Source organism: Scyliorhinus torazame, chromosome 15 (assembly GCF_047496885.1).
Source record: "Scyliorhinus torazame isolate Kashiwa2021f chromosome 15, sScyTor2.1, whole genome shotgun sequence".
In the NCBI taxonomy this organism is placed as follows: Eukaryota; Metazoa; Chordata; class Chondrichthyes; order Carcharhiniformes; family Scyliorhinidae; genus Scyliorhinus; species Scyliorhinus torazame.
In genome coordinates, this window is record NC_092721.1 from 197870884 (window position 1) to 197888796 (window position 17913).

Here is a 17913-nt window from a genome sequence, read left to right on the forward strand (position 1 = left end):
TGGGAAGTTGTGTGTGGAGTCTGAAGAGATAGGCGAGATACTAAATGCATATTTTTCGTCAGTATTCACTCAGGAAAAAGAGAATGTTGTGGAGGAGAATGCTGAGACCCAGGCAATTAGAATAGATGGCATTGAGGTACTTAGGGAAGAGGTGTTGGCAATTCTGGACAGGCTGAAAATAGATAAGTACCCGGGGCCTGATGGGATTTATCCTAGGATTCTCTGGGGAGCCAGGGAAGAGATTGCTGAGCCTTTGGCTTTGATTTTTATGTCATCATTGGCTACAGGAATAGTGCCAGAGGACTGGAGGATAGCAAATGTGGTCCCTTTGTTCAAGAAGGGGAGTAGAGACAACCCCGGCAACTATAGACCGGTGAGCCTCACGTCTGTTGTGGGTAAAGTCTTGGAGGGGATTATAAGAGACAAGATTTATAATCATCTAGATAGGAATAATAAGATTAGGGATAGTCAGCATGGCTTTGTGAAGGGTAGGTCATGCCTCACAAACCTTATCGAGTTCTTTGAGAAGGTGACTGAACAGGTAGACGAGGGAGAGCAGTTGATGTGGTGTATATGGATTTCAGTAAAGCGTTTGATAAGGTTCCCCACGTTAGGCTATTGCAGAAAATACGGAGGCTGGGGATTGAGGGTGATTTAGAGATGTGGATCAGAAATTGGCTAGCTGAAAGTAGACAGAGGGTGGTGGGTGATGGGAAATGTTCAGAATGGAGTTCAGTTACAAGTGGCGTACCACAAGGATCTGTTCTGGGGCCGTTGCTGTTTGTCATTTTTATAAATGACCTAGAGGAGGGCGCAGAAGGGTGGGTGAGTAAATTTGCAGACGACACTAAAGTCGGTGGTGTTGTCGACAGTGCGGAAGGATGTTGCAGGTTACAGAGGGATATAGATAAGCTGCAGAGCTGGGCTGAGAGGTGGCAAATGGAGTTTAATGTAGAGAAGAGTGAGGTGATTCACTTTGGAAGGAATAACAGGAATGCGGAATATTTGGCTAATGGTAAAATTCTTGGAAATGTGGATGAGCAGAGGGATCTCGGGGTCCATGTACATAGATCCCTGAAAGTTGCCACCCAGGTTGATAGGGTTGTGAAGAAGGCCTATGGTGTGTTGGCCTTTATTGAGTTCCGGAGTCATGAGGTCATGTTGCAGCTGTACAAAACTCTGGTACGGCCGCATTTGGAGTATTGTGTTCAGTTCTGGTCACCTCATTATAGGAAGGACGTGGAAACTTTGGAACGGGTGCAGAGGAGATTTACCAGGATGTTGCCTGGTATGGAGGGAAAATCTTATGAGGAAAGGCTGATGGACTTGAGGTTATTTTCGTTACAGAGAAGAAGGTTAAGAGGAGACTTAATAGAGGCATACAAAATGATCAGAGGGTTAGATAGGGTGGACAGTGAGAGCCTTCTCCCGCGGATGGAAATGGCTAGCATGAGGGGACATAGCCTTAAACTGAGGGGTAATAGATATAGGACAGAGGTCAGAGGTAGGTTCTTTACACAAAGAGTGGTGAGGCCGTGGAATGCCCTACCTGCAACAGTAGTGAACTCGCCAACATTGAGGGCATTTAAAAGTTTATTGGATAAGCATATGGATGATAATGGCATAGTGTAGGTTAGATGGCTTTTGTTTTTTGACTTCCCATGTCGGTGCAACATCGTGGGCCGAAGGGCCTGTACTGCGCTGTATCGTTCTATGTTCTATGTTCTATGTTCTGTCTGCAAAGGACAGGGTTCTGTGTATTATTATATGTGAGGCAGAATTATTCCATCCCGCACACAGTGGGTTTAGTGACGGGCCGGAGCAGGAAATCTAGTGGTAGCCAAAAAGTAGGAAAACCTGCTGGTGTAAACTTACATTGTAATTCTCCCAATGGTGGGTTAATAGCAGGTTGGTCTTCCCACTGGTAGGTGAATGCTCATTAAAACAGCTAGCCACTGGGACTTTTAGTGGCGGCCGTGGAATGAGTGGTCGCACATTTGGTAGCTCCTGCTCAGGGCAGATATTTTTGTCTTTTCCTTCCTGAAAGGACCAGTATTTGAGGACAAATGGTACAGGAGTGACTGGGGAAGGTAATATTCCTCTGGTGTGACTGGGGTGGATGGGTCTGCGAACAAGGAATGGTGCAAGGAAGAATGAGCAGCGGGAGAAGAGAGTCTTTGTGGTGCACCACAGGGAAAGATGGCAGGGGGCAAGGGGGCTGTGCTGCCGGCCCAGTGGTCAAGGGAGCAGTTGGTAGAGTTCCTGAACAATAAGTTTCGGCAACAGAGGAAAGAGGCCCTGGGAGGCCTGGCCAAGCTGGCGGAACTGCAGAGATCTGGGATTGAGCGAGTTGAGCAGAGGCTGGAGTCCAGGGCCAGATGATCTAGAACGTGGAGGAGGCGGTGAGGGAGCTTGAGGAGCAGTTGGCCTCGTTGGTGGCGGAGCTGGGAGTGATGCGGGAGAGCCAGAAGAGGTTGAGGGAGAAGGTGGAGAATCGCTCCAGGAGGCAAAATGTAAGGATTGTCGGGATTCCTGAAGCATTGAAGGTGCGGAGGCCGCAGTGTATGTGGCAAGGATGCTGGAGAAGCTGATGGGGGAGGGGGCCTTTGATCGGCCTCTGGAGGTGGACCCAGCGCACGGAGCGGTGAGGAGGAGGCCACAGTGGGGGCGAGCCACCAAGGGCGATGGTGGTGTGGCTGCACCGAAGTCCATATAGACAACATCCACTGCCCTACCTGCATCAACCATCTTTGTGACCTCCTCAAAAAACTCTATCAAGTTAGTGAGACACGATCTCCCCTTCACAAAACCGTGCTGCCTCTCACTAATACGTCCATTTGCTTCCAAATGGAAGTAGATCATGTGTCGAAGAATTCTCTCTAGTAATTTCCCTACCACTGACGTAAGGCTCACCGGTCTGTAGTTCCCTGGATTATCCTTGCTACCCTTCTTAAACAAAGGAACAACATTGGCTATTCTCCAGTCGTCTGGGACATCACCTGAAGTCAGTGAGGATCAAAAGATTTCTGTCAAGGCCTCAGCAATTTCCTCTCTTGCCTCGTTCAGTATTCTGGGGTAGATCCCATCCGGCCCTGGGGACTTATCCACCTTAATATTTTTCAAGATGCCCAACACCTCGTCTTTTTGGATCTCAATGTGACCCAGGCTATCTACACACCCTTCGCCAGACTCAACATCCACCAGTTCCTTCTCTTTGGTGAATACTGATGCAAAGTATTCATTTAGTAGCCCCCCAATTTCCTCTGGCTCCACATATAGATTCTCTCCCCTGGCTACCCTCTTGCTTTTTATGTATAGAACCTTAGTTAGGCCACACTTGGAGTATAGTATTCAATTCTGGTCGCCACACTACCAGAAGGATGTGGAGGCTTTAGAGAGGGTGCAGAAGAGATTTACCAGGATGTTGCCTGGTATGGAGGGCATTAGCTATGAGGAGAGGTTGAATAAACTCGGTTTGTTCTCACTGGAACGGCGGAGGTTGAGGGGCGACCTGATAGAGGTCTACAAAATTATGAGGGGCATAGACAGAGTGGATAGTCAGAGGCTTTTCCCCAGGATAGAGGGGTCAATTACTTGGGGGCATAGGTTTAAGGTGCGAGGGGCAGGGTTTATAGGAGGTGTATGAGGCAAGTTTTTTACACAGAGGGTAGTGGGTGCCTGGAAGTCGCTGCCGGAGGAGGTGGTGGAAGCAGGGACGATAGTGACGTTTAAGGGGTATCTTGACAAATACATGAATAGGATGGGAATAGAGGGATACGGACCCAGGAAGTGTAGAAGATGTTAATTTAGACGGGCAGCATGGTCGGCACAGGCTAGGAGGGCCGAAGGGCCTGTTCCTGTGCTGTACTTTTCTTTGTTCTTTGTTTATATTGAAGAGGGTCAAGGACCCGGAGCAGTGTGGGTCGTACTGCCAAATATTACTAATGAATGTGGACACCAAGGCATTGCGAAGGTGTTGGCATCGCGAATTGAGGACTGTGTGCCAGGGGCGATAGGTGAGGATCGGACGGGTTTTCTGAAGAGGAGGCAGTTGTCGGCGAATGTGAGGAGGCGACTCAATGTAATCATGATGCCTTCAGAGGGGCAGGAGGCGGAGGTAGTGGTGGCGGTGGACATAGAGAAGGCTTGTGATGGGGTGGAGTGGGAGTATCTGCTGGAGGGGTTGGTGCGGTTCGGGTTCGGTCAGGGGTTTGTGGATTGGCCTGACAAAGACAAGGTGGGGGCAATGTGGAAGGAAGGCCGTGATTTTCAGTGTAATTAATGCGTCATAAAGAGGCACAGAAAGAAACCGTTCGGCCCATCATGTCTAAGATGGTGATCAAGAACCGATCTATTCTAATCCCATTTTCCAGCACCTGGGTTCGTAGCCTTGTCTGCCCTGGCATTTCAAGTGCTCATCTCTTAGCACATTGAGGATCATTTAGTAAATGTTGTCCAACCGCAGAATCATATCTAAAGTTGGACACTGTTGTGGGTTTTGCTCTTCTTTCAAACAGAGCCACAGAATCCTTTCCCGTTGCCTCTCAGTGTCTCAAACGGAACCAAAATATAGGGTGGCACGGTGGCACGATGGTTAGCACTGCTGCCTCACAGCTCCAGGGACCCGGGTTCAATTCCGGCCTCGGGGGACCGTCTGTGCGGAGTCTGCACGTTCTCCCCGTGTGTGCGTGGGTTTCCTCCGGGTGCTCCGGTTTCCTCCCACAGTCCAAAGAACAGGCGCTGGAATGTGGCAACTAAGGGCTTTTCACAGTAACTTCATTGAAGCCTGCTTGTGACAATATTATTATTAAGATGTGCAGGTTAGGTGGATTGGCCATGCTAAATTTCCCCCTTAATGACCAAAAAAGGTTAGGTAGTGTTACTGCGTTATGGGGATAGGGTGGAGGTGTGGGCTTGAGTGGGGTGCTCTTTCCAAGGGCCGGTGCAGACTCGATGGGTCGAATAGTCTCCTTCTGCACTGTAAATTCTATGATTCTATGATACCATTTAAAATATTCCAATATAACAAAAACTTGTAATTATATAGTGCCTTTAACATAATTAAACATCAATTTCACAGGAATTTAAAGCAAAATTTGACACCGGGCTGCGTATGGCCATATTAGAACAGGTGGACATGACCCGACCAAAACTGATATGTTTTAAGGAGGGACTGGGAAGAAGCGAAGTTGAAAGGCCGATAGGTTTAGAGAGGGAATTCCAGAAGTTAGGACCTTGGACTCCAGGACTTGAGCACAGCAACCCAGGCTGACATTCCAGGGCAATACTGAGGGGGTGTTGCACTGTGTTGGTAGCCCTGGGAGCTCAGTGGGAAAATTGAAATGAAATGAAAATGAAATGAAAATCGCTTATTGTCACAAGTAGGCTTCAAGTGAAGTTATTGTGAAAAGCCCCTAGTCGCCATATTCCGGAGCCTGTTCGGGGAGGCTGGCACGGGAATTGAACCGTGCTGCCTTGGTCTGCTTTAAAAGCCAGCTCTTTAGCCCTGTGCTAAACCGGCCAAAATTGGCAAAAACCTATGTCTACATATAGGCCAACCTCTTTTGACAGCTTTGTGCTTACCTCCTTCGAAATACAAATTGAAATTGTATTGATTTGACCTGAATTTGCCCATCAATCTTTCTCGCCTCTCATTAACCACTAGCGTCCAATCAATATGACATCTGTTCAATGAGTGCAACCCTTACTGCCCTCTGTCTCCCCTTCATTCCAACGTTTACAGCTTAGGCTTCAGTCTTGTCAATCCCCAAGTCACTCAGCCCCGAATTCCACCCTCATATTTTAACTCTTTCCTGCACTCTGGGCCTTGGATCCATCTTGCTTATACTTAACACGTAAGATCCTGCAGGGGCTTTTCCGGGGAGGGGGGGGAAAGGGGCTACCGGGAGGATGTTTCCTCTTGTAACCCAGACTAAAACCAGGGGGAGGAATTTAAGAATAAGAGGCCTCACTTTTAATTTGAAGATGAGCAAAAGTTATTTCCCCCAGAGGGTGGTTGGGGCAATTATACAGGTGAGGCCACACCTGGAGTATTGTGCTGCAGTTTAGGTCTCCTTATCTCAGGAAAGATGTTCTTCCTGTCGGGAGAATACAGCGAAGATTTACCAGGCTGATTCTGGGGATGACAGGACTGACGTATGAGGAGAGGTTGAGTCAGTTAGGATTGTGTTCACTGAAGTGCAATAATAGTCTGGGGCGACATTCTCCGACCCCCCGCCGGGTCGGAGAATCGCCGGGGGCTGGCGTGAATCCCGCCCCCGCCGGTTGTCGAAGTCTCCGGTACCGGATATTCGGCGGGGGCGGGAATCACGCTGCGCCGGTTGGCGGGCCCCCCCCGCGCGATTCTCCGGCCCGGATGGGCCGAAGTCCCGCTGATAAATTGCCTGTCCCGCCGGCGTAAATGAAATCACCTACCTTACTGGCGGGACAAGGCGGCGCGGACGGGCTCCGGGGTCCTGGGGGGGGCGCGGGGCGATCTGGCCCCGGGGGGGGTGCCCCCACGGTGGCCTTGCCCGCGATCGGGGCCCACCGATCCGTGGGCGGGCCTGTGCCGTGGGGGCACTCTTTCCCTTCCGCCTCCGCCACGGTCTCCACCATGGCGGAGGTAGAAGAGACTCCCTCCACTGCGCATGCGCGGGAAACTGGCAGCGGCCGCTGACGTTCCCGCGCATGCGCATCCCGGAGATGTCATTTCCGCGCCAGCTGGCGGGGCAACAAAGGCCGTTTCCGCCAGCTGGCGGGGCGGAAATCAGTCCGGCGCCGATCTAGCCCCTCAATGTTGGGGCTCGGCCCCCAAAGATGCGGAGCATTCCGCACCTTTGGAGCAGCGCGATGCCCGTCTGATTGGCGCCATTTTGGGCGCCAGTCGGCGGACATCGCGCCGTTTCCGGAGAATTTCGCCCCAGGTTTCTCCGGTCCCCAAGCCCCGCGTTTATTGGTGGCTCTGTTCGCTGGCGGTGGAATTCTCTATTCCCGCTACCGGTCAGTGGGATTTCACAATGTGGCCACTGGGAAGCCTGCGGATGAGGACGATGGTGCGCTGTCGGCAGGAACAGGGACGTCCCAACGGCCAAGATCACCACTCATTCTTCTAAACTCCAATGGGTATAGAGCCTCCCGTTAAACCTTTCTCCATCAGGTTAGCTAGTCTTATACTGATAGTGCTGCACTGTGTAAAGTTCCATCTTTCAGTTTGGGGTGAATTCTCCGGCTCCCCTGTTCCTTGGTGGCAGGGCATCGTCATCAGCCGGTTCTCCGTTCCCACTGCAGCCAAGAGAGGAAGATTGGTGAGTTCTCCCCGATGTCCTGGCTGACTATATATCTCTTAACTAATAGCCAAGAGAGATGGACTTGTTGTAGAGTGATGGATACTGCCCTCTAGTGGGTGTCTTGTGTGTGTGTGTGTGTTAGATTATTCTCCAACGCAGAAACGACTAGACTTAATATGGTCTTAAACCAACTTCATAGATTACTGCAAGTGTACATCTTCCAGATGACAACTTCAGTTTTTGTTAAAAAATGATGTACAGAAAAGTGGGCACGGATTCAAACCTCTGGGAAACAACCTGAGGACTAGATGTCAGCGATTGAGAATTAAAATTCCTCTCCGACGGGCTCATGAATATCCCTGGCCAGGTATAGGTCACTGCTGCCAGCTCTCTCTCCCTCTCTCATTCTCTTTCTCTGGCTTTCTCTCTCTCTCTGTCACTCCCTCTCTCTCTCTGCCATTCTCTCTCTCTCTCTTTGCCATTCTCTCTCTCTCTCTCTCTGCCTGTCTCTCTCTCTCTCTCTGCCTGTCTCTCTCTCTCTGCCTGTCTCTCTCCCTCTGCCTGTACCTCTCTCTCTGCCTGTCTCTCTTTCTCTGCCTGTCTCTCCCTCTCTCTGCCTGTACCTCTCTCTCTGCCTGTCTCTCTCTCTCTTGCTCTCTGCCGGTCTCATTCTCTGCCTCTCTCTCTCTCTCTGCCTGTCTCTTTCTCTGCCTGTCTCTCTCTCTCTCTCTCTCTGCCGATCTCATTCTCTGCCTCTCTCTCTCTCTCTCTGCCTGTCTCTTTCTCTGCCTGTCTCTCTCTCTCTCTCACTCTGCCTGTCTCGCTCTCTCTGTGCCTGTCCCTCTTTGCCTCTGTCTCTTTATCTGCCTGTCTCTCTCTCTCTCAGCCTGTATATCTCATTGCGCCTGTGCCTCTCTTTTTCTCTTTTTCTCTGCCTGTCTCTCTCTCTTGGCCTGTCTCTCTTTCTTTGCCTGTCTCTCTCTCTTGGCCTGTCTCTCTTTCTTTGCCTGTCTCTATCTCTCTCTCTGCCTGTCTCTCTCTCTCTGCCTGTCTCATTCTCTCTGCCTGTCTCACTCTCTCTGCCTGTCTGTCTCTCTCTCTGCCTGTCTCTCTCTCTATCTGCCTGTCTCTCTCTCTCTGCCTGTCTCTCTCTCTGCCTGTCTCCCTCTCTGTCTCTCTATGCCTATCTCACTCTCTCTGTCTGTCACTCTCTGTCTCTCTCTCTCTCTGCCTGTCTCACTCTCTATGCCTGTCCATCTCTGTCTCTCTCTCTCTGCCTTTCTTTCTCTCTCTGCCTGTCTACCCTCGTGTTTCTCTCCAAGTGTCTGGTCCTTGCTTTTTGAGTGTCTGCCTGGTCCTGTGTGTCTGTGTGTGTGTCTCTCTCTTTATCTCTGCCTGTCTCTCTCTCTCTGTGCCTGCCCCTCTCTGCCTCTGTCTCTTTATCTGCCTGTCTCTCTTTCTCTGCCTGGATATCTCCCTGCGCCTGTCCCTCTCTGCCTCTCTCTTTCTCTGCCTGTCTCTCTCTCTCTCGGCCTGTACCTCTCTCTCTGCCTGTCTCTCTTTCTCTGCCTGTCTCTCTCTCTCTCTCTCTGCCTGTCTCTTTCTCTGTCTGTCTCTCTCTCTCTCTCTCTCTCTCTGCCTGTCTCTTTCTCTGCCTGTCTCTCTCTCTCTGCCTGTGTCTTTCTCTGCCTGTCTCTCTCTCTCTCTCTGCCTGTCTCGCGCTCTCTCTGCCTGTCTCTTTCAATTCCTGTCTATCTCTCTCTCTGCTTGACTCTTTCTCTGCCTATCTCTCTCTCTGTCTCTTTCTCTGCCTGTCACTCTCTCTCTCGCTCTCCACCTCTCTCCAACTTTCCCACTCACTCTCTCTCTCTGCCTGTCACTCTCTGCCTGTCTTTCTCTGCCTGTCTCTCTCTCTGCCTGTCTCTTTCTCTGGCTCTCTCTCTCTCTCTCTGCCTGTCTCATTTTCTGCTAGTCTCTCTCTCTCTGCCTGTCTCTTTCTCTGCCTGTCTCGCTATCTCCCTCTGCCTGTCTCTCTCTCTGCTAGTCTCTCTCTCTGCCTGTCTCTTTCTCTGCCTGTCTCTCTCTCTGCCTGTCTCTCTCTCTCTCCACTCTGCCTGTCCCTTTCTCTGCCTCTCTCTCTTTCTCTATCTCTCTCCCTCTCTCATTCTCTTTCTCTGCCTTTCTCTCTCTCTCTGTCACTACCTCTCTCTCTCTGCCATTCTCTCTCTCTTTGCCATTCTCTCTCTCTCTCTCTCTGCCTATTTCCCCCTCTCTCTGCCTGTCTCTCTCTCTCTCTCTCTCTCTGCCTGTCTCTCTTTCTCTGCCTGTCTTTCTGTCTCTGCCTGTCTCTCTTTTTCTGCCTGTCTCTCTTTCTCTGCCTGTCTCTCTCTCTTGGCCTGTCTCTCTTTCTTTGCCTGTCTCTCTCTCTTGGCCTGTCTCTCTTTCTTTGCCTGTCTCTATCTCTCTCTCTGCCTGTCTCTCTCTCTCTGCCTGTCTCATTCTCTCTGCCTGTCTCACTCTCTCTGCCTGTCTGTCTCTCTCTCTGCCTGTCTCTCTCTCTATCTGCCTGTCTCTCTCTCTCTGCCTGTCTCTCTCTCTGCCTGTCTCCCTCTCTGTCTCTCTATGCCTATCTCACTCTCTCTGTCTGTCACTCTCTGTCTCTCTCTCTCTCTGCCTGTCTCACTCTCTATGCCTGTCCATCTCTGTCTCTCTCTCTCTGCCTTTCTTTCTCTCTCTGCCTGTCTACCCTCGTGTTTCTCTCCAAGTGTCTGGTGCTTGCTTTTTGAGTGTCTGCCTGGTCCTGTGTGTCTGTGTGTGTGTCTCTCTCTTTATCTCTGCCTGTCTCTCTCTCTCTGTGCCTGCCCCTCTCTGCCTCTGTCTCTTTATCTGCCTGTCTCTCTTTCTCTGCCTGGATATCTCCCTGCGCCTGTCCCTCTCTGCCTCTCTCTTTCTCTGCCTGTCTCTCTCTCTCTCGGCCTGTACCTCTCTCTCTGCCTGTCTCTCTTTCTCTGCCTGTCTCTCTCTCTCTCTCTCTGCCTGTCTCTTTCTCTGTCTGTCTCTCTCTCTCTCTCTCTCTCTGCCTGTCTCTTTCTCTGCCTGTCTCTCTCTCTCTGCCTGTGTCTTTCTCTGCCTGTCTCTCTCTCTCTCTCTGCCTGTCTCGCGCTCTCTCTGCCTGTCTCTTTCAATTCCTGTCTATCTCTCTCTCTGCTTGACTCTTTCTCTGCCTATCTCTCTCTCTGTCTCTTTCTCTGCCTGTCACTCTCTCTCTCGCTCTCCACCTCTCTCCAACTTTCCCACTCACTCTCTCTCTCTGCCTGTCACTCTCTGCCTGTCTTTCTCTGCCTGTCTCTCTCTCTGCCTGTCTCTTTCTCTGGCTCTCTCTCTCTCTCTCTGCCTGTCTCATTTTCTGCTAGTCTCTCTCTCTCTGCCTGTCTCTTTCTCTGCCTGTCTCGCTATCTCCCTCTGCCTGTCTCTCTCTCTGCTAGTCTCTCTCTCTGCCTGTCTCTTTCTCTGCCTGTCTCTCTCTCTGCCTGTCTCTCTCTCTCCACTCTGCCTGTCCCTTTCTCTGCCTCTCTCTCTTTCTCTATCTCTCTCCCTCTCTCATTCTCTTTCTCTGCCTTTCTCTCTCTCTCTGTCACTACCTCTCTCTCTCTGCCATTCTCTCTCTCTTTGCCATTCTCTCTCTCTCTCTCTCTGCCTATTTCCCCCTCTCTCTGCCTGTCTCTCTCTCTCTCTCTCTCTCTGCCTGTCTCTCTTTCTCTGCCTGTCTTTCTGTCTCTGCCTGTCTCTCTTTTTCTGCCTGTCTCTCTTTCTCTGCCTGTCTCTCTTTCTCTGCCTGTCTCTCTCTCTCTGCCTGTCTCTCTCTGCGTATCTCTCTCTCTCCCTGCCTGTTTATCTCTCTCTCTCTCTCTCTGCCTATTTCCCCCTCTCTCTGCCTGTCTCTCTCTCTCTGCCTGTCTCTCTTTCTCTGCCTGTCTTTCTGTCTCTGCCTGTCTCTCTTTTTCTGCCTGTCTCTCTTTCTCTGCCTGTCTCTCTCTCTCTGCCTGTCTCTCTCCCTCTGCCTGTACCTCTCTCTCTGCCTGTCTCTCTCCCTCTGCCTGTACCTCTCTCTCTGCCTGTCTCTCTTTCTCCGCCTGTCTCTCCCTCTCTCTGCCTGTACCTCTCTCTCTGCCTGTCTCTCTCTCTCTCTTGCTCTCTGCTGGTCTCATTCTCTGCCTCTCTCTCTCTCTCTGCCTGTCTCTTTCTCTGCCTGTCTCTCTCTCTCTCTCTCTCTCTCTGCCGATCTCATTCCCTGCCTCTCTCTCTCTCTCTGTGCCTGTCTCTTTTTCTGCCTGTCTCTCTCTCTCTCTCACTCTGCCTGTCTCGCTCTCTCTGTGCCTGTCCCTCTTTGCCTCTGTCTCTTTATCTGCCTGTCTCTCTCTCTCTCTGCCTGTATATCTCATTGCGCCTGTGCCTCTCTGCCTCTCTTTTTCTCTGCCTGTCTCTCTCTCTTGGCCTGTCTCTCTTTCTTTGCCTGTCTCTCTCTCTTGGCCTGTCTCTCTTTCTTTGCCTGTCTCTCCCTCTCTCTCTGCCTGTCTCTCTCTCTCTGCCTGTCTCACTCTCTCTGCCTGCCTCTCTCTCTCTCTGCCTGTCTCTCTCTCTATCTGCCTGTCTCTCTCTCTCTGCCTGTCTCTCTCTCTCTGCCTGTCTCCCTCTCTGTCTCTCTCTGCCTGTCTCACTCTCTCTGTCTGTCACTCTCTGTCTCTCTCTCTCTCTGCCTGTCTCACTCTCTGTGCCTGTCCATCTCAGTCTCTCTCTCTCTGCCTTTCTTTCTCTCTCTGCCTGTCTACCCTCGTGTTTCTCTCCAAGTGTCTGGTCCTTGCTTTTTGAGTGTCTGCCTGGTCCTCTCTCTCTCTGCCATTCTCTCTCTCTTTGCCATTCTCTCTCTCTCTCTCTCTCTGCCTATTTCCCCCTCTCTCTGCCTGCCTGTCTCTCTCTCTCTGCCTGTCTCTCTTTCTCTGCCTGTCTTTCTGTCTCTGCCTGTCTCTCTTTTTCTGCCTGTCTCTCTTTCTCTGCCTGTCTCTCTTTCTCTGCCTGTCTCTCTCTCTCTGCCTGTCTCTCTCTGCGTACCTCTCTCTCTCCCTGCCTGTTTATCTCTCTCTCTCTGCCATTCTCTCTCTCTCTCTCTCTCTGCCTGTCTCTCTCCCTCTGCCTGTACCTCTCTCTCTGCCTGTCTCTCTCCCTCTGCCTGTACCTCTCTCTGCCTGTCTCTCTTTCTCTGCCTGTCTCTCCCTCTCTCTGCCTGTACCTCTCTCTCTGCCTGTCTCTCTCTCTCTCTTGCTCTCTGCCGGTCTCATTCTCTGCCTCTCTCTCTCTCTCTGCCTGTCTCTTTCTCTGCCTGTCTCTCTCTCTCTCTCTCTCTCTGTCTCTTTATCTGCCTGTCTCTCTCTCTCTGCCTGTATATCTCATTGCGCCTGTGCCTCTCTGCCTCTCTTTTTCTCTGCCTGTCTCTCTCTCTTGGCCTGTTTCTCTTTCTTTGCCTGTCTCTCTCTCTTGGCCTGTCTCTCTTTCTTTGCCTGTCTCTCCCTCTCTCTCTGCCTGTCTCTCTCTCTCTGCCTGTCTCATTCTCTCTGCCTGTCTCACTCTCTCTGCCTGTCTGTCTCTCTCTCTGCCTGTCTCTCTATCTATCTGCCTGTCTCTCTCTCTCTGCCTGTCTCACTCTCTCTGTCTGTCACTCTCTGTCTCTCTCTCTCTCTGCCTGTCTCACTCTCTATGCCTGTCCATCTCTGTCTCTCTCTCTCTGCCTTTCTTTCTCTCTCTGCCTGTCTACCCTCGTGTTTCTCTCCAAGTGTCTGGTCCTTGCTTTTTGAGTGTCTGCCTGGTCCTGTGTGGCTGTGTGTGTGTCTCTCTCTTTATCTCTGCCTGTCTCTCTCTCTCTGTGCCTGCCCCTCTCTGCCTCTGTCTCTTTATCTGCCTGTCTCTCTTTCTCTGCCTGGATATCTCCCTGCGCCTGTCCCTCTCTGCCTCTCTCTTTCTCTGCCTGTCTCTCTCTCTCTCGGCCTGTACCTCTCTCTCTGCCTGTCTCTCTTTCTCTGCCTGTCTCTCTCTCTCTCTCTCTGCCTGTCTCTTTCTCTGTCTGTCTCTCTCTCTCTCTGCCTGTCTCTTTCTCTGCCTGTCTCTCTCTCTCTGCCTGTGTCTTTCTCTGCCTGTCTCTCTCTCTCTGCCTGTCTCGCGCTCTCTCTGCCTGTCTCTTTCAATTCCTGTCTATCTCTCTCTCTGCTTGACTCTTTCTCTGCCTATCTCTCTCTGTCTCTTTCTCTGCCTGTCACTCTCTCTCTCGCTCTCCACCTCTCTCCAACTTTCCCACTCACTCTCTCTCTCTGCCTGTCTCTTTCTCTGCCTGTCTCTCTCTCTGCCTGTCTCTCTCTCTCTCCACTCTGCCTGTCCCTTTCTCTGCCTCTCTCTCTTTCTCTATATCTCTCCCTCTCTCATTCTCTTTCTCTGCCTTTCTCTCTCTCTCTGTCACTACCTCTCTCTCTCTGCCATTCTCTCTCTCTTTGCCATTCTCTCTCTCTCTCTCTCTCTGCCTATTTCCCCCTCTCTCTGCCTGTCTCTCTCTCTCTCTCTCTCTGCCTGTCTCTCTCTCTCTGCCTGTCTCTCTCTCTCTCTGCCTGTATATCTCATTGCGCCTGTGCCTCTCTGCCTCTCTTTTTCTCTGCCTGTCTCTCTCTCTCTTGGCCTGTCTCTCTTTCTTTGCCTGTCTCTCTCTCTAGGCCTGTCTCTCTTTCTTTGCCTGTCTCTATCTCTCTCTCTGCCTGTCTCTCTCTCTCTGCCTGTCTCATTCTCTCTGCCTGTCTGTCTCTCTCTCTGCCTGTCTGTCTCTCTCTCTGCCTGTCTCTCTCTCTATCTGCCTGTCTCTCTCTCTCTGCCTGTCTCTCTCTCTCTGCCTGTCTCCCTCTCTGTCTCTCTCTGCCTGTCTCACTCTCTCTGTCTGTCACTCTCTGTCTCTCTCTCTCTCTGCCTGTCTCACTCTCTATGCCTGTCCATCTCTGTCTCTCTCTCTCTGCCTTTCTTTCTCTCTCTGCCTGTCTACCCTCGTGTTTCTCTCCAAGTGTCTGGTCCTTGCTTTTTGAGTGTCTGCCTGGTCCTGTGTGTCTGTGTGTGTGTCTCTCTCTTTATCTCTGCCTGTCTCTCTCTCTCTGTGCCTGCCCCTCTCTGCCTCTGTCTCTTTATCTGCCTGTCTCTCTTTCTCTGCCTGGATATCTCCCTGCGCCTGTCCCTCTCTGCCTCTCTCTTTCTCTGCCTGTCTCTCTCTCTCTCGGCCTGTACCTCTCTCTCTGCCTGTCTCTCTTTCTCTGCCTGTCTCTCTCTCTCTCTCTCTCTGCCTGTCTCTTTCTCTGTCTGTCTCTCTCTCTCTCTCTCTCTCTGCCTGTCTCTTTCTCTGCCTGTCTCTCTCTCTCTGCCTGTGTCTTTCTCTGCCTGTCTCTCTCTCTCTGCCTGTCTCACGCTCTCTCTGCCTGTCTCTTTCAATTCCTGTCTATCTCTCTCTCTGCTTGACTCTTTCTCTGCCTATCTCTCTCTCTGTCTCTTTCTCTGCCTATCACTCTCTCTCTCGCTCTCCACCTCTCTCCAACTTTCCCACTCACTCTCTCTCTCTGCCTGTCACTCTCTCTCTCTGCCTGTCTCTCTTTCTCTGCCTGTCTCTCTCTCTCTCTCTGCCTGTCTCTTTCTCTGCCTGTCTCTCTCTCTCTCGGCCTGTACCTCTCTCTCTGCCTGTCTCTCTTTCTCTGCCTGTCTCTCTCTCTCTCTCTCTGCCTGTCTCTTTCTCTGTCTGTCTCTCTCTCTCTCTCTGCCTGTCTCTTTCTCTGCCTGTCTCTCTCTCTCTGCCTGTGTCTTTCTCTGCCTGTCTCTCTCTCTCTCTCTGCCTGTCTCGCGCTCTCTCTGCCTGTCTCTTTCAATTCCTGTCTATCTCTCTCTCTGCTTGACTCTTTCTCTGCCTATCTCTCTCTCTGTCTCTTTCTCTGCCTGTCACTCTCTCTCTCGCTCTCCACCTCTCTCCAACCTTCCCACTCACTCTCTCTCTCTGCCTGTCACTCTCTGCCTGTCTTTCTCTGCCTGTCTCTCTCCCTGCCTGTCTCTTTCTCTGGCTCTCTCTCTCTCTCTGCCTGTCTCACTTTCTGCTAGTCTCTCTCTCTCTGCCTGTCTCTTTCTCTGCCTGTCTCGCTATCTCCCTCTGTCTGTCTCTCTCTCTGCTAGTCTCTCTCTCTGCCTGTCTCTTTCTCTGCCTGTCTCTCTCTCTGCCTGTCTCTCTCTCTCTCCACTCTGCCTGTCCCTTTCTCTGCCTCACTCTCTTTCTCTATCTCTCTCCCTCTCTCATTCTCTTTCTCTGCCATTCTCTCTCTCTCTGTCACTACCTCTCTCTCTCTGCCATTCTCTCTCTCTTTGCCATTCTCTCTCTCTCTGCCTATTTCCCCCTCTCTCTGCCTGTCTCTCTCTCTCGCTCTCTGCCTGTCTCTCTTTCTCTGCCTGTCTTTCTGTCTCTGCCTGTCTCTCTTTTTCTGCCTGTCTCTCTTTCTCTGCCTGTCTCTCTTTCTCTGCCTGTCTCTCTCTCTCTGCCTGTCTCTCTCTGCGTATCTCTCTCTCTCCCTGCCTGTTTATCTCTCTCTCTCTCTTTGCCATTCTCTCTCTCTCTCTCTGCCTGTCTCTCTCCCTCTGCCTGTACCTCTCTCTCTGCCTGTCTCTCTCCCTCTGCCTGAACCTCTTTCTCTGCCTGTCTCTCCCTCTCTCTGCCTGTACCTCTCTCTCTGCCTGTCTCTCTCTCTCTCTTGCTCTCTGCCGGTCTCATTCTCTGCCTGTCTCTCTCTCTCTCTCTCTCTGCCGATCTCATTCTCTGCCTCTCTCTCTCTCTGCCTGTCTCTTTCTCTGCCTGTCTGTCTCTTTCTCTCACTCTGCCTGTCTCGCTCTCTCTGTGCCTGTCCCTCTTTGCCTCTGTCTCTTTATCTGCCTGTCTCTCTCTCTCTCTGCCTGTATATCTCATTGCGCCTGTGTCTCTCTTTTTCTCTGCCTGTCTCTCTCTCTTGGCCTGTCTCTCTTTCTTTGCCTGTCTCTCTCTCTTGGCCTGTCTCTCTTTCTTTGCCTGTCTCTATCTCTCTCTCTGCCTGTCTCTCTCTCTCTGCCTGTCTCATTCTCTCTGCCTGTCTCACTCTCTCTGCCTGTCTGTCTCTCTCTCTGCCTGTCTCTCTCTCTATCTGCCTGTCTCTCTCTCTCTGCCTGTCTCTCTCTCTCTGCCTGTCTCCCTCTCTGTCTCTCTCTGCCTGTCTCACTCTCGCTGTCTCTCTCTCTCTCTGCCTGTCTCACTCTCTATGCCTGTCCATCTCTGTCTCTCTCTCTCTGCCTTTCTTTCTCTCTCTGCCTGTCTACCCTCGTGTTTCTCTCCAAGTGTCTGGTCCTTGCTTTTTGAGTGTCTGCCTGGTCCTGTGTGTCTGTGTGTGGGTCTCTCTCTTTATCTCTGCCTGTCTCTCTCTCTCTGTGCCTGCCCCTCTCTGCCTCTGTCTCTTTATCTGCCTGTCTCTCTTTCTCTGCCTGGATATCTCCCTGCGCCAGTCCCTCTCTGCCTCTCTCTTTCTCTGCCTGTATCTCTCTCTCTCGGCCTGTACCTCTCTCTCTGCCTGTCTCTCTTTCTCTGCCTGTCTCTCTCTCTCTCTCTCTGCCTGTCTCTTTCTCTGTCTGTCTGTCTCTCTCTCTCTGCCTGTCTCTTTCTCTGCCTGTCTCTCTCTCTCTGCCTGCGTCTTTCTCTGCCTGTCTCTCTCTCTCTGCCTGTCTCGCGCTCTCTCTGCCTGTCTCTTTCAATTCCTGTCTATCTCTCTCTCTGCTTGACTCTTTCTCTGCCTATCTCTCTCTCTGTCTCTTTCTCTGCCTGTCACTCTCTCTCTCGCTCTCCACCTCTCTCCAACTTTCCCACTCACTCTCTCTCTCTCTGCCTGTCACTCTCTGCCTGTCTTTCTCTGCCTGTCTCTCTCTCTGCCTGTCTCTTTCTCTGGCTCTCTCTCTCTCTCTGCCTGTCTCACTTTCTGCTAGTCTCTCTCTCTCTGCCTGTCTCGCTATCTCCCTCTGCCTGTCTCTCTCTCTGCTAGTCTCTCTCTCTGCCTGTCTCTTTCTCTGCCTGTCTCTCTCTCTGCCTGTCTCTCTCTCTCTCCACTCTGCCTGCCCCTTTCTCTGCCTCTCTCTCTTTCTCTATCTCTCTCCCTCTCTCATTCTTTCTCTGCCTTTCTCTCTCTCTCTGTCACTACCTCGCTCTCTCTGCCATTCTCTCTCTCTTTGCCATTCTCTCTCTCTCTCTCTCTGCCTATTTCCCCCTCTCTCTGCCTGTCTCTCTCTCTCTCTCTGCCTGTCTCGCTCTCTCTGCCTGTCTCTCTCTCTCTCTGCCTGTAAATCTCATTGCGCCTGTGCCTCTCTGCCTCTCTTTTTCTCTGCCTGTCTCTCTCTCTTGGCCTGTCTCTCTTTCTTTGCCTGTCTCTCTCTCTCTGCCTGTCTCATTCTCTCTGCCTGTCTCACTCTCTCTGCCTGTCTGTCTCTCTCTCTGCCTGTCTCTCTCTCTATCTGCCTGTCTCTCTCTCTCTGCCTGTCTCTCTCTCTCTGCCTGTCT